Source organism: Boleophthalmus pectinirostris, unplaced genomic scaffold (assembly GCF_026225935.1).
Source record: "Boleophthalmus pectinirostris isolate CB_2022bp ecotype Guang Dong unplaced genomic scaffold, ASM2622593v1 HiC_scaffold_23, whole genome shotgun sequence".
In the NCBI taxonomy this organism is placed as follows: Eukaryota; Metazoa; Chordata; class Actinopteri; order Gobiiformes; family Gobiidae; genus Boleophthalmus; species Boleophthalmus pectinirostris.
The window spans coordinates 32,945,686-32,962,373 of record NW_026571207.1 but is presented as its reverse complement, the minus strand read 5'-3'; the positions used below and the strand labels follow the sequence as shown (position 1 = coordinate 32,962,373).

At 40.3% G+C, this 16,688-nt stretch overlaps 1 protein-coding gene across 1 annotated transcript in view; it reads right to left on the bottom strand.

Moving 5' to 3' along the window:
• glra1 (glycine receptor, alpha 1) overlaps nt 1-16,688 on the bottom strand; it is a 279,246-nt gene that overhangs the window by 141,064 nt on the left and 121,494 nt on the right.

Genomic DNA, 16,688 nt, shown 5'->3' with positions numbered 1-16,688 from the left:
GGATCAGTCCCAAGTGTCGTCTGTCTGTTTCACTTAATGCGCCTTATAATCCAGTGCACCTTATGTATGAAAATAGATGAGAGAATTCAACATTTTTGATAGTGTGCCTTTTAATCCAGTGCGCCTTATAGTCCGAAAAATACGGTAAAGTAACCTACTTGTCTCCATGAAGATGTTATTGCTTTGCCTGGAATGTTCCACGGTATGACTTTAAACATTTCCATCTAACATTTATTCATTACAGGTGTTTCTATTGCTCAAATATACAATCATTCCTTCTGTGAACAGGGGCGACTCTCCACAGATCTGGACTGTAATGTAGCGTAGTGCTGTAAAGTGCTAGTGATAGACAGGTTTAATTTATACTATGGAGCATTCTAGACAAAGCAATCGCGTTTCCATGAAGACAAACAGGTGACGGACCCTCCACTAGAAATGTTACGCAGTGCACCTTTAAATAATGGTATGTTTTTAATTTTTTGTTTAACCCACACGCCGCCAAGGTCACTCTCTTTAGGGGCAATTATCTACTTGCCTGAGATCTTTCCCCAAACTCCACTTTACGCTGGCAACGCTTCAAGCTTTTGTGAATTCTTTGTACATTTCTCTGAGCCGAGGAGACGAGAGAGCAGCTTTTTTTGCTTAGTTTGCCGCATTAAAAAGACAATCAGGAGCGATTGATCAGCGCTAATGTCCGATATGCTAGCTCCTCTGATGCCTGGAAACGTCGATAGGGCCCTTCAGGGAGACGCTGCCCAGGATCGGCCTCTGTTCCCGGGTCAGAACCATCGTGTTGAGACCAGACCTCCGCAGCTCGTCAATACAGCGCCGCACTGTGAATACTCATTAAAACATGCTAATGCGCTAACTGTGGCGTCGCTAGCACTTTTGTAAACATGGAGCAGAGAAACGGATATCGAGTAGTTCTAATCTCTGCAGGAGGTTTCTGTATCCAGGGCTCTTAGATCGGCTCTTCATAAGCTCTATTCACGCTGACCAGAAGACGTTTGGAAACATGAGACGATGATAACGACTTCCAGTGGAGTTAGCGACACTGAGCATGTGATAAAACAATAAAACCACGGATTCAGCTGCAGCGTCTCCTAGGGATGGGCATTCGATGAAATTTTCTTAATCGATCATCGGAAGAATTAACGATCGATTATCGATTAATCATTAACATTTTTATATTAAAATGATCATCATTATTATTACTATCTGCACTACTAATCTGCATAAATAAATTCAACTTTACGACATATAAACCGTAACCACTCTAGAGCCACATCAGCCCGTTTGACATTATAATGTGTTTAATGCAGTTTTGCGCAACTCTCACAGAAACAAAACTTAAAACCACATGGCTAATTTGTATAAACTCAGCAAAGATAAAACTACAGCTCTTGTGCGCTGATGCGGTTCAATTTCTGTCAGATTAAAAAACATGACTCAGTGGAATACAGGTTAGTGTGACCAGATTTGCGTTTGTCAAAACCAGGACACCGTACGGGGGGAGGAGGTGGGGACTCGTCATCGACATTGCGCGACTCTCACCTGGTAAAACTTTTTCCCACTGGACACCGAAACATATGTGCTGCTTTATACACTGTGCACATGGACTCACACTTGTCCCGAACGCAACGGAAAGCGTGGAATTTCTTGTACAAATCATCGTTAAATACGCATTTGTGCTTTGGTACACTGCAGGCTGACTGAATGTTTGTGTCTCGCTCCTTCTGAGTGCAGAGAGACACATGTACAGACCTGTTTGGTCACACTACACACAGCAACCTACATTCGGTTTGTCGATTAAAATTAACGTAATCGATGAAATTCTTAATGATTAATTATCGATTAATTGATTAATCATGCCCATCCCAAGCGTCTCCACAACCTGCCAAAGCTTTCCATGGGAGACGGGACTCTATTTTTATTTTATTGGGTAATTTTGCAGCACTACAAAACAAAAACAAAAAAGACCACACCTACATGGATCATGACAGAAAGGGTCCTAAAGCAAAAGTACCAAACCCTATTAAACAATAACAGAATTCCAAAAAAGAAAAGATAGCAGCGCATGAACAAGTCTGCATTTACAACTGTACATATAAGAGACAAAACTAAATTTATTGCATAATTCATTCATTCCAGAGCTCTATATCTTCCAAAACACAATGCTTTATACTCATCACTCAGGTGGTAGTGGTGGAAGTGGTAGTTTTCAAGTTAGCTACCGTTTACCTTGAGTTCAATAAAGATTGGCAATTCCAAGGCTGAAATCGTCCAAATGATTCTAGTGAAGGTGTATGGAGCTTCAAAACACTTAAAACACTTTCTGTGTTACCACATGACATCACAAGGTGGACAAGTGTTTTCTGTTTGAGAGAAGAACTCAGCCTAAATATGCAGGATTGTGTGAATGAAACAAAACACAACTCCAAGTCTGTTTGTGAAAAACTCCACCCATGACGACATTGCGAATAAAGCTGCTAAACCGGGCAGTTCCTGGAGGACTAAAGGGGAGATTGAGGGAGGGGGAGAGGCGGGGTCTGGAGGACTAAAGGGGAGAGTGAGGAGGAAAAGGGGTGGGGTCTGGAGGATTAAAGGGGAGAATGAGGGAGGAGGAGAGGCGGGGTCTGGAGGACTAAAGGGGAGAGTGAGGGAGGGGGAGAGGTGGGGTCTGGAGGACTAAAGGGGAGAATGAGGAGAAAAGGGGTGGGGACTGGAGGTAAGGAACTGTGTGATTGGTTGAACAGGTATCCACACTTCAAACTCCGCCCCTGCTGCCAGATGTTTGTATCAGAACACCTGGCTCTAATCAGGACAGTGCTGCATGATGTCACATAGTACTTGACATTGCAGTGACTGTTTTTGACCACAAAACTGTAAATTTATCTTTTAGCATTGCCAGCAAACAGACTAGGGACAGTGAACAACATTATTTAAACACAATATACAGAGTTTAGTATCAAAAAAGTCAATTTAGTGTTTAGTTCCGCTGTACGACACAGATTGTTTTGCTACTTTGAAAATCCACCAAAAATTGTCTTTTGATTTTAAAATTACAAAAGTATTGTAGTCAACACACACAATGACAAAGTCCCCAAAATAAAAAATAAACAAGGAAATTAAGCAGAAAAAGTGGAAGCAGGCGACAATTTCTTCAAAAAGTTCCTCAAAGAAACAACACATTTTGCAGAGCTCCAACCAACACTTGTGAAACTTTGGGGAAATTTAAATGTGAAAAAAACAAAACAAAAAACAGCTGCTGTTACATTTGCAAATTGTGTTTTAAAATTATGTGTCTGACTCACAATTTAAACTCATCCAGGAGCAAAAACATGGAAAGAACATTGTAATCTGAACTGATAAAATAATCCAAGAATCAGATGTATTTTAGAAGGTCACAGGGAGGGCATCTGACACAGAGGGGCACTTCAGAATATGTTCGTAGAGTCTAAACTACAGGGTTAGCAGCTTTTATACAGAATAAGACGCCATGGAGACACAATTAGGCTATGTTCAGACTGCAGCCTGAAATGACCCAAATCTGATTTTCTCACCCCAATGTGACGTATATCTGATCTTTTAATGACAGTCTGAATGACAAATTTTTTTTCAAATGTGACCCAGGTCGCTTGGATATGTGCTCCTAAAACCGATACATATCTGATCTTTTGATATGCGACTTCAGTGTGAACGGCCAAAGCGCATTCATCCAACCTACACGTTATCAACAAGCAACAAATGTCACTATTCTGAGCTGAAGTAGGGGGAAACTGGAAGAAAGCCACAAGAAGAAAGAAGAAATTCCCTTCTACAGACGTTGCTGCCACTGCTTCACAAAACGCCATGGCCAAACACCTCATCCTTCTCAGTCTCCTTAAAACAAATTAGCTGTCCTGGCTCCGGGGATGACAGCAACTTTAAAATCTCTGTAAATACTGAGCACACTCGCTGCGTGTGATGTCGTCGTGTCCTCCGATGTGCATGTGGGACACTTTTGGGGCGTTTAATGTTCACACTGGAGATCACAGACAAGTCGCGTTTAATTGGAAATGTGAATGACCTCGCAAAAACATCTCACCCAAAAATCCTAAGCATTAAGCCCTGCAGTCAGAACACACCATTATTTTATCAACTAAGAACAAAACCTTCATTGCAGTTTTTGCGATTTGTCATTTCACATTTTCATTCATTTGTGGTCGATCCTATTGATGCATCACGAATGTCGGACTTCGGTCATTGCGCATACATACTGGGAAGGATTTTCCGAAAAAGTGAGCATCAAACCGCCATGTTTGTTTTCCCAGTGGGATGAGTCTACAAACAAAGCCCGTCTTTTCTAGTCTTCTGAACCATATCACTTTTGTTTCTGATTCTGATATTATCATATTTTAGTTTTGGGATTCGGACATTGCAATTGTGTGGTTGTTGGATCCTAACAGCGGAAAACGGCTCAAGAAATTTGTTTGCGAACTCCATAAATGCAAAAGGGAATCAGATGTGTGTGACTGTAAACCTCTGTTCAAACTGTTTCCCTTCCCAACGGAATTGAAAAATCATGAAAGGTGAAGGCGATGGGCAGGATTGATACACAGGAGGGATGAAAAAAGTAACCTTTGACTGCCTACATCATTCTAAATTTGCCAGCAAATATTTTGTATGTGGAGCACCAACAAAGCGGGATCCTGTTTGTTAAGTGAGAGGTACAGAAGACAAACAGACTGAGCTGCACTTTCTTGTTCTTGTGGTTTTACAGCAACATTCAGTCTTGGTCTCTTTGCAGTGGAAGGTGTTTCTTGGTGAACAGCTGGTGCCTTTCACTTTGGCGTTGACTTTTTAAATCCGTAACCAAGGTGAAGCGATGGACCAGGATTTTGCTTTGATGGTGCTCCACATACAAAATGTTCAGTGCAAACTTGGGATGATTTAGGCAGTCAAAGGTTTCCTTTTTCGTCCTTCCTGTGGATCAATCCTGCCCATCGCCTTCACCTTTCACTATTTTTCAATTCCGTTGGGAATGGAAACAGTTTGAACGGAGGTTTGCAAATTTACAAATTTCTTGAGCTGTTAGGATCCAACAACCACACAATTACGATGTCTGAATCCCAAAACTAAAATATGACAATATCAGAACCAGAAACAAAAGTGATACGGTTCAAAAGACTTGAAAAGATCGACTTTGTCAAAAGACGCATCCCACTGGGAAAACAAACATGGTGGTTTGATGCTCACTTTTTCAGAGGATCCTTCCCAGTATGCATTGCGCTGTGACCGGAAGTCCGAAATTCGTGATGCATGTATAGCACTAGTTCTAAACAGGAAGTGAGCATAGGGGCACTTCTGGCTCCATCGACTCTGTTTCCAATTAACTTTACATTGAAACATTGCCACTCCTCTCTCTAACTGCTGCAGTGAGCCTCGTCATTTTGGTCTTAAAATGTTTGTATTAACCGTCTCTACATGAGCCTGGTGTTTTTATTTTGTTATTTTGTCCATAAATAAATTCCATATATAAACTGCTAGCCTCTGTGAGCTTCGTTAGACTATGGGTGACGTCACACTCAATTAGCGCACTTCTTTATACAGTCTATGGTTGACAAACAATTCTCTGTATATATATATATCACGTAGCATTGGCCAGAACCCAGCGTAATGACACTCTTAGCCGTAGCTTTAGCCTCATCACTGTAACGTAATGGTGCAGAAAACCCCTCTGCTCATGTATGGAACTAAACCGCGCTCCCTCCTCCTCCGCGCACATGTAAATCAGGCTGGCATTAGTCACGGCCGACAGGAGCGGCTGCGGCTAGCGGAGGGTTAGCATGCGAAGCTAACGAGGCTAAGCTAACGAGGCTAATGGGCCGAGAGAGAAGCAGATCTGTGACACCAGAGCACAGCGCAGCAGAGCTTAATGCTGCACTTAAGCACACGGTAATGTATCTGAGAGAAAATACAAGGGAATACTGCGCAGCTAACACGCATCTGCTACAGGAAACACGGACATGTTTTAGATGAAAATATATGTAAAATAGATAAACACTGTTGGGCAAGTGACTTTAAAACTGTAATGCGTTATTTATGACTTGTTAGTGTCATTTCAAAGTCATTCATTACATTACAATATTACTGTGTTTAAAATGTAAAACATTACATGACTATTGCAGCACTTTTAAGATACTCTCACCAAAATAACTGAGCGAAGATGCTGAACTTTTGCACCGAATATGGACTGAACGAGGACTAAACCAGAGCTGAACCAAGACTGAACCAGCATACGGACTGAACCAGGACTGATCCAGGTCCGGGACGCAGTGCAAAAGTCCGGCATCGCAGTCACGGAAGTCACGTAAATGGGAAAACTGCTGTTATCAGTTTTTTCCATTCTTCTTTTAAACACAAAATTGAAAACTGAAAAAACGAATCATTATCCGTTTTTTCATTTTGGTTTTGGAGACAAATAACGAAGAAAACAGTTGTTTTTTTTTTAGTTTTCTTATTTTTGGTTTTATATTGAAAAACTAATGAAGTAATGACACACGGATTTAAAAGGAACAGTGTGATTGGTCGAAGAGGTATCCACACTTCAAACTCCACCCTTGCAGCCAGATATTTGTCTCACAAACACCTGACTACAATCAGGGCAGTGCTGTGTGATGTTACGTAGTACTTGGAATCTCAAACCACAACACAGAGCTGCAAATTTACCACATTTTGCACATTTTCACACCAGCCCTGAACAATCACTCAAACTGAACTAAAACAGATCCAAAAACACTAGCAGGTTCAAACCAGCTTAGCACAGCTGCTTTCATTCACTCACCTGCAGGGTGGGGGTTTGATTCCCGTACTGTCAGTGCATCTCTACTGTTGTTGTGGCCTTGGGCAAGACACTGAGTCATGATCTTGGTTGCAAGTTTGAAGATTAGCCTTTATATTTCATGATGATTTGAAGGTGGACTGTTCAACTTTTCTTATCTCTTTAGATGTTACTGCTTTGCCTTGAACGTCCAACAGTTTGGCATTAAACGTATCTATCTCCAAGTTACAGGTCAGATCTGTAGAAAAGCGACGCCACTCATATAAAGAAAGAATGTTTTTCAAGGTACTTCTGAACAATAAATACCTGGGACTGAATAAATGCATACAGTGACGGATAAGTTCATACGCAAAGCAGTCACATCTCCATGGAGACAAGGAGGGGCCGAACTGGAACACCTACCAGAAAAGTTACACGATGCACCTTTAAATTGCTTTGTAGTTTTGTTGCAAACCAAACTTTATCTGCGAAAAGTGAAAAATCATGAGTTCTTGTACAAAATGTGATCATGTCTGGACCAGAACATCTGACAAACATCTGAAAACTACATTAGTCCATTCACACTATGTTGACAGTAAGCAATTTCACTGCTGTAACTCAGTTGTGTCTGGAATGAAAACATCAAAACCACTTCAGTCTCTTATGACATTTCACTCAGTTGTTTTCTGATCTTATACACTCTTCTTTTCAGTTATGGGAAGTAGAAATGTATTTAGTTACTGATACTGAATACCATATTTTTCTGACTATAAGTGGCACTTTTTTCATGGTTCAGGTGTTTCCTGCGACTCTGGTGCGACTTATATATTCAAATTTTCAGACTGACAGCCACGAGAGGGCGCTGTAGGAAACGGTAATTGAGCAGCAGAAAGAAAGTTTGGAGTGAGCGAGAAACTTGTGAGGGACTGGCAGAAAGTGGGAATGGAGAACACAGCTTCACGGTAACTGGGAGGGTGCAACATTCCTGGAAGTCACTGGATGACAAAGCCTGGACTTCAGTGACAACCAAAGTTGCGCAGAGTTGCTCAGAAGTGACAATGAGGATGTGGAATTCAACAGATTCAATGGATTTAGAGAGTTGGAGTGAGATCGTGAGTTTGGTAAATTTATGTTATCTGAAGAACTGTTAATATGTTATGTTAACATATAAACCCTTACATACTGTTCATTTCTTAATCTTTCACAGTATGGTCCAGGTCAAATTTGGCCTGGACCTAGAATTCCTTTACAGTAAGTGTCTATACCAAATAAATAGACTGTCCAACATGAATGAATATGTGTAATATATAAATATAATGCTATCACACAGTACCATGTCCTGTTTTACAAAACAAATAAAAACATAAAAGCCAATATGATGATGATATTTATTGCATTTGAAACTGACTGACTGAATATTCTGGAACTGTTGGAATTTATAATATAACAATTTTTATCCACTGCAGCCCTTATTTATGCTTATTTCAAACTAGTCAATGCATTCAAAGCAGTGGTATATAAAAGTATAACATTTTAAAATATTTTCATTTTTGTGTATTTTGGCAAAATTTAGGAAAAGTCAAATCAAATTTCAGGATCAAAGAATGATGTTTAGTGTATTTTTACTGCTGTTGAATCTCAGAACGGGTCAAAATTAATCCAAAGAGTATGTAAAGGTTAACACCTGTTCAGCCTGTTGTTCTCTGTTCTATTGTTATTACTAGAACTTGCCTTTTAAGATGAAATGTTGCTTCCTGGTCCCCGATTTTATTAAATAAATTTCCCCCCATAAAGTGTGACTTATAGTCCGGTGCGACTTATTTATGTTTTTTTCTTCTTCATTATGCATTTTTTGTCCGGTGTGACTTATACTCCAGAGTGACTTATAGTCCAAAAAATACGGTACTCAGTCGAGCTGCATGATCAGGAAAAAATATCTGATTGCAATTTTTCTGACATGCTTCACAATTATGATTAGATTTGCAATTCATGTTTAAAAAAAAAAAAACGATTCTGCTCAACGTTTAGGTTTCAACGTGTTCAGGAGAATTGCGAAAAAGACTATTACAAGAATCACATTTCGGAACATGTTTGTACAGATCTAAATAAACTCTAATTTTTACACAGAATAAGACAGGAGATTTTGTTGTTTGCGGAGGAAATTACGATATTATCTTATGCGGTGCCACTCGCTTTGGACACTTTTCTTTTTCACCATACGTGGCAGCAAATGTGGCAGGAGACCTTCCAGAAGAAATATTTAGAGCGCATTTCATCACCGACCGAATCACTGGAGCCGAGAAAAAAAATAGATCTTTCCTGTTGTGTTCACCTGGAGCCCACTGGACACTGCTGCGATGATGAGGGACACTTTCGACTTTTGGCTCTTCCTCTCCTCAAACCGCCCTGACACAGATCTGCTGACCAGTCCTCCTGTTAAACTGACCTGACACCTTTGCCCGAGACACAAAGGCCACAGTGGAAATGTTGCAGCAGCAAAAGTTGAATTTCCCTCTGGATCAATAAAATATCTCTCCCTCTCTACTTTACAAAATTGGAGCCTTTGTAATTTGCTCATTTGCATTCTAATTGAGGCTTCGATTCGATTGTCATTATTCTTGCAGTCCTCATTCTGAATACATATTTCTGTTGTAAGTTTTTCGTTGAGTCGCGCCCCCGCCCGGCTCTTTGTCCTCCTCTGCAGTGCTCTAAAGGCCTGGACTTAAATGTGAGCTGGATCAGTTGTGTTGGCTGTGTTTGTGCTGACGGGGCAGTTTGAGGTCTGGCTCCGAACGCAGGTAACTACAGCTCAGATACAACTGTACTCCGCTCTACAGGACCACGACAGAAACAGAACAAGGGCGTGAGCTCTTTCTCCATTTTGCACCAAGAAATTTAACCTTCACTGTGTAACGTTTCTTAAAAGTTGTATAGAGGATTTTTTTTAAGGGAAGAGAAATACAGCGACAGTCCTTGTGCATGCGTGATCACCTTCCTCCTCCTCAGCTCCCTCAGTAGAAACACCTTGTCCGGCCTCCTTACTCTAGAAATCACACTTGTTTACAGCCAGTGCGTGTTCAGAATTACTGTTGAAGTGAGCTGTCTAGAAGTAATTTAACAACCGATGCTTCAGTTTTTAGACCCTTCGTCTGCTTCACTCGCTCAATCACTGGAAGGAATCTCCAAGAATCGCCTCAAGTTTGGCTTTGCTCCTTTTTCCCTTCTCTTCTTCTTTCAGCGACCTCAAAAACGAACTTTCTTTTGCGGCGAACTGGTCATGGATTCTCGTCCGTCATCTCGACAAAATTTGTGCAAAATGCGAGGAAGCGACAGTTTGAAAAAGCTTCTAAGAACTGCTGCATATAATCCCTGCACGCTGGCGAGTCAGTTACACTAGGGAGTTTGATTGACAACCTAACAGCCAATAGATAAACAGGGAGCCTCGTTGTCTATTGGCTGATGTTTATCTGGCCTCACTACGTCCACAGTTGATAGATTTTCATTCTTTTTTTTTTTTTTTTTGGTCATCATAATTACAAGGCTGCTGCGTCTCTGTAATGGTATTTTAAACTATCATTGACAATTTGAAACAAAAAATAAATCCTTGATACAACCTTTAAGGAAGATATTTTGCATTTACTCAATTCCATCTTTTTGTTACTCAAATATACATTGAAAAACATGGATTCTTAACTTAGCCTTAAGGTCTCAGTGACTTGTCTCCATGGAGATAGATAAGTGTAATGTTATACTGTGGAGCATGGCTTAAGAACAGAGTTAAAGAAGGCTCATTTCTGACAACTGGACAATAGATTCTTTGAGACTACCTTTACACTGAAACAAATCCAAATATCACCGTACTGCAAACAATTTTCTTTTATTTGTTGGTTTTATGGATTATCTGTGAAGGACAAGAACAGTCTGAACCAGATAGTAAAAGTGTGCAGCAAAATCAGTGGTGTTCAGATGGAGGATTTGGCGTCTGTGTGGAGACATCGGGTGCTCTAAAAGACTAAGGCCATACTGAGCCAGTCTAACCATCTTCTGCACTCATGAAAATGCCCTCTGGGAGGCGCTCTATCACCCCACAGCAAAAGACTGCTACGCCAAATCTTTTATTCCTTCTGCCATAAGGCTTTTAAATGGAAAGTAAATTTGCTATTGTGTCCCTGATGCACTGTGGTTGGAATGTATGGTGTTCTGTCTTTCTTTTTCTTTTATTATTTATAGATTGTGCAGGACCAGAGATGTGCGAACCGAATTGCCCTTTAGGATTAACAAAGTTTTTGATTGATTGATTGATTGAATCTGCGTCCAGACACGTCATTTCTGTGTCCGCAAGCTTTCCCTATCCACACAGCTTTGAGCATATTTGTGTACATTTTACAGAAACAAAACTTAAAACCGCATGGCTCATTTGCATAAACTAAGAGCTCAAAAAACAGCTCGCTATTTGTGTCGCTGATGCGGTTCAGCTTCTGTCAGACTAAAGGAAACGACTCAGTGGATTATATTGTTCTTTCTATGACAGAGGGATGTTCTGCTGATGGTGAATCTGTTCTGTGTTTCTATCGCGTTGGAGATGGTTCATGTTAAACTTTTCAGAGATTATACGTCTGCATATATGAATGGACATATATTCTAGCCTCTTTTGGTGGTGAATTACTTCGCGGCGCACAGACCTACATCATCATTTTCAGGCGTCCACACGGTGCCGTATCAGATCTGTACTCGGATGAATTCGTGGGAGCTGGCGGCACCAGATCGTTCTGTCTCTGGGGCTGTTTCCAATCGGATTAGAGTGGACGAACACTGCATACGAAACGAAAACGACTCGAATACGTACGAGTGTGGACGGGGCCTGAGTGAATACATTTTGACAGTCGTCCCAAGACCTTCTGAATAGCAAAACGTCTCTTAAATATAACAGAATTCAACCTTTTTTTTGCAATGGACCCTACCTGCAAGACTGACAGTGATCCTAGGGAACATTTCACGCAAAGCAATAACATTTCCATGGAAACAAGCAGGTAGCACCCTACACTAGAAAAAATTGCATAGTTTGTCTTTAAATTCAATTAGGGTGACCTCAATCCTTCTTGTTCCTATTTCTAGTAGCTTATCAGCCTCCCTTTACTATTCAACCAATCAGCTCTCAACATACCCTCCTCCGCCTCAGCAGCAGAACCACCAGCCTCCTCAGCCTCTCCATCCCCTCCTCTTCACCTCCGCCAGTGTCTAACAAAGCTCTTCCTCACTTACCTTCTGCGTTCAGAGCATCCTAACGATTCACCACGGAGAGTTTACGAGCACGTTTCACAATTCTCGGAGTTTTGATGCTAACGGTGACTAGTATGCTAACAGCGCACTTCCTGATCAGATGCAGACAGAACACAGCGAACTTATTTTGAGCTCAAGAGCTGCTTATGCAATAAATCTGGACAGCGGCAAGACACATTTTGCTCAAATACATGGGAAGAAAAATCGAACACAGGCCTTTAACTTATACAGATTCAAATACAACACAAGGGAAAGAAAAAGGAACACACACACAATAATTGGAAGGTTGCTAGTTTAAGCCTGACTTATTACAGTTGTGCTCTTGGGCAAGGCATTTCACTCGCCTCCAATACCAGTCTAAGTAGATGCAGTACATGTGTGCAGGTTTGTCAGGGAGGCCAACACGTCCCAGAGCAGCTCCGGAATTACAACTTTGAAACTAATTGTGACGTGAGTTTATTTGTATATTGGTTGGTTTCGTGTCTTCATATTTCAGGGGACTTTTTGGACTTTTAGGACTTTTCCCCCCAAAGTTATTATATTTTGTTTTAAATTGTCAATCGCTATGCCGACGGTAATCATTTTTCATAATTTTGAAACGAACAAATGCTATCAAACTTGTTGTGAGTTAGTTTAAATTGGTTTAGTTAAATAATCAATGTGTTAAAGACGCATTATGTCACTTCTCTAGTGGAGGGTCCTTCTGTTTGTCTCCATGGCGATGTTATTGCTGAATTGCCTGGAATGTTGTGGAATGTTCCATGTCATAGCTTTAAACAAATCTGTCTGTATTTATCCAACGACAGGTGTTTTGATCTTTGGTTTTCAGAGTCTAGATGATGTGATGATGTCGTACTCTGAGATGGGGGCAAGAGACAGATTTTCCTGTCAATTATATTGTACTTTAGCAAGAAATATGGGAAAGGTAAAGTCCCAAATATAGAACCTGATCATTTCTATTAATGACTCGACCCAAGATCCTGCTACACTGCAACAAAAATCTGCATTTGAACAATTTTAATTTGAGCTGCCCCCATCTGATCTATAGAATGCTGTGATGTCATCTGAAACCAGCAATATTCAGAGAGACACATTTTTACTGTGAGGGGGCTCGTCTCTCCACAGATCTGACCTACTTAATCTCCATGAGCATTGATCAGTTTAATGAAATATTCTGAAACATTCTACGTAAAGCAATGACATCTCCCTGTAGACAAGGACATGAGGTGGACCTTTTAATCAGAAAAGTGACATAGTGTCAAATCTGCCTTGTATTTAGTGTCATTTAGGCTACGTTCAGACTGCAGGGCTTAATGCGCAATTCAGATGTTTTTGCGAGGTCGTTCACATTTCCAATTAAATGTGACTTGTATGTGATCTCCAGTGTGAATGTTAAATGGCCCGAAAGTGTCCCACATGTGCACTGGAGACACGACGACGTCAACCGCAGCGAGCGTGCTCTGTGTTTACAGAAGTTGTCCAAACATGGACGCAGCATTGAGCACCTGGAGATTTTAAAGTTCCTCTCGTACCGGAGCCAGAACATGAACAACTTACTTGTTTTAAGGAGGAGATTGAGAAGGAGAAGGACGAGGTTTTTGGCTCGTGGTGTTTTGTGGGACAGCGGCAGCGACGTCCGTTGAAAGGAACATGTGGATGTGGAGACGGAGCCAAGAGTGGTGAGTGGTGATGTGCTTCACTTCAGTAACATGGAGTTCATTAACAATTTTTGCCTACTTCAGCGCAGAATAGTGACGGTTGTCGCTTGTTGATAACGTGTAGGTCGAATGAATGCGCTTTGGCCGTTCAGACTGAAGATGCATGTCAAAAGTTCAGATATGTATCGGTTTCAGAAGCACATATCCAAGTGTCCTGGGTCACATTTGAAAAAATCGGATCTGTGTCGTCATTAAAAGATCAGATACAGGTCACATAGGGGCCAAAAAATTGGATTTGGGAAACTTCAGGCTGCAGTCTGAACGTAGCCTTAGCTTCACTTAAATCATATTGACATCTGTTCTGTTCTATTTGGTTCTATTTTATTATCTTCCTAATCTAAATTAAAGTAGCCAAAATGCTCCAATTAGGATTAATGGGTCCTGGAACAGCCCAATATCTGGATGAAACTATTCAATTTTTAACTGTTTTTTAAGAATTTATCCATCCATCCTATCGATCTGTATTTATCTATCTGTCTGTCTGTCTACACTCGATCATGTGACTGCTCCATAGCTTTCCTCTTGTAGTTTTCATCCTTCCACGAACCGTCTCTTGTGTACCTGTTGTACTTGCCGCACTTGTTGTACTTGTGTGTCGAGTCTCGCCTCGGATTCGCTGACAGTCTAAACGTGGCGTCTGCGGAGAGGGCTTTTTTGTTTGAGCAGAGCCTCCGTGTTTGAGCGTTTGCGTGAATCCAGTGAAGTCTGATCAAAGCCGCTCTGAGCCCCGACTCAGCTCCTCTTGTTTTTACTCCGTTCAAACAAACTCCGCTCGCTACACAAATAATCCGCGAGCAGGAGGGGGGGATTATGCGGGACTAACAGCTCTGAGCACGTCTACGGATGTGTTTTGGAGCATTTAAAGGTCCTGTATTGTGCTTTTGATTTTAACCTTTGTCATGTGTAACTGTTTTTTTTTACGGTTTTAAAAATGTGAAAAAAAAATTGTGGTCGTTAATTTTAAACGGTTTGCGTTGGTTCCAACACTCCTAGAATCCTAATTATTAATTGCAATTCGTTTATAAGTGCTTTTCGTGACTTTCAGAGATGAGTGCGGACAGCAACTAGCATGCTAATAGCGCACTAGTCGTTATAATTCCATGCAGAAAGCACACAGCAGATTTATTTTGGATATATATGCACTAAAGAAAGACTAATTTGGATTTCTAATTTCGAAAAGTACTGCCCCTTTAATCCAAAACATACCTAGAGTTTTGTTTTGTTTTTCATCCCACCTCATGACATCATCTGGTGTTAATCCAAGGTGCTCCTATGTATGTTATGTTTTGTTTTTTGTTCTCTTTCTGCTTTTAGTGTCTTTGCACAATCTGCTCCGACACAAATCAATAAATTGAAGGACGTATTTTCTGAACACATATTACAAAACGAGTGAAATCATGAAAACTTTGAGACTATCACTGCAAATTTCTGTGATCTGCTGACGATTTTAAAACTTAAATCAGGTTATTCGTCTTGTTTTCAGGTTCTGAGATGCTTCATTCTAGTCTAGAGGAAGTTTATTTTAAGATTATGACGCACGGACAGATCATTTCACTATTTTTGTCGTTTTGTGATAGATTTAAGTGTTTATATCTTAAATTTTCATCAAGTTTTTTTGTGGTGTCTAAAAGTTTTTTATACTAACTCATATATTCTCAGTGTTGGGAAAGTGACTTTTAAAATGTATTCCCCTACAGATTACAGATTACATACCCCAAAATGTAGTTTGTAACGTAATCCATTAAATTACTTAAAGTGAGTAATGTAATCTGAATACTTTGGATTACTTGATTTGCTGTAGAGAAGCAAAGACGAGGATATCGTAACATAAGATGTTTTGTCTGATAAAAGAAAATAAAAAGCCCAGATTTTACTGAACCAGATTAAAAATATTATTGATAGAAGACGAGGAGACACGTCTGCATAGCATGATTTAGTCCTGTTAAATCCTGTTTGAGACATAGTTTAGTCCTGGTTTAGACCTGGTTCAGACCTGGTTTGGACCTGGTTTAGACCTGGTTTGGACCTGGTTTAGACCTGGTTTGGACCTGGTTTTAGACCAGGTTTGGACCTTGGTTTAGACCTGGTTTAGTGTCCGGCAATGCGTGGAATTATCGAAAAAAAAAAAAAAAAAAAAAAGGGATATAGCCCAAAATGTGAAAACAGGAAAATACACCCGTGTAATTAATTTATTTCAACAAAGTAACTGTAATCTAGTTACCACTCACTTAAACAGTAACTGTAACTGAATACAGTTACTCATAATTTGTACTCTGATTACATAACTCTGGTACATGTAATCTGTTACTCCCCAACACTGTATATTATGGTATCTGACTTCATTTGGGTGAACTCTTTGTGCTGCCTGTTGTAAAGTCTGTCTCTGTGACCATTTTTTGAAAAGTATCCACTATCCACGTTTGATTTCTTCGTGCAAACTCCTATCTGCGGTTTACTTCCTGTTGAAACTTATGTTATGAAGAAGGAAGCTGGTTTTGAAACACGATCACGACTGCGCTGTGACAGCAAACTCGACTAAAATAAAACTACATTATATTTTAAAATAGTTGAGTTAATGTCGTGACCCCTGTCGTATTTAATTCTTCATGCTTTATAAACACATAATTAGCAGATCAATGTTTAATTAAATCAGTAACATAACTTTTAGTCACATATATTATACATTTGACAACATTAAATACTAGTATTTTAAAGATGCGCTGTGTAACTTTTCTGGTAAAGGGGATCACCAGCTGCTTGTCTCCGTGGCGATGCTATTGCTTTGTTCCACAGAAGGGCGTTAAACTGCTATCTCGATAAGTTTAATGCCATACTGCGGAACATTCTCGTCAAAGCAATAACAGAGGGGCGATCAGATAGCAGACCGC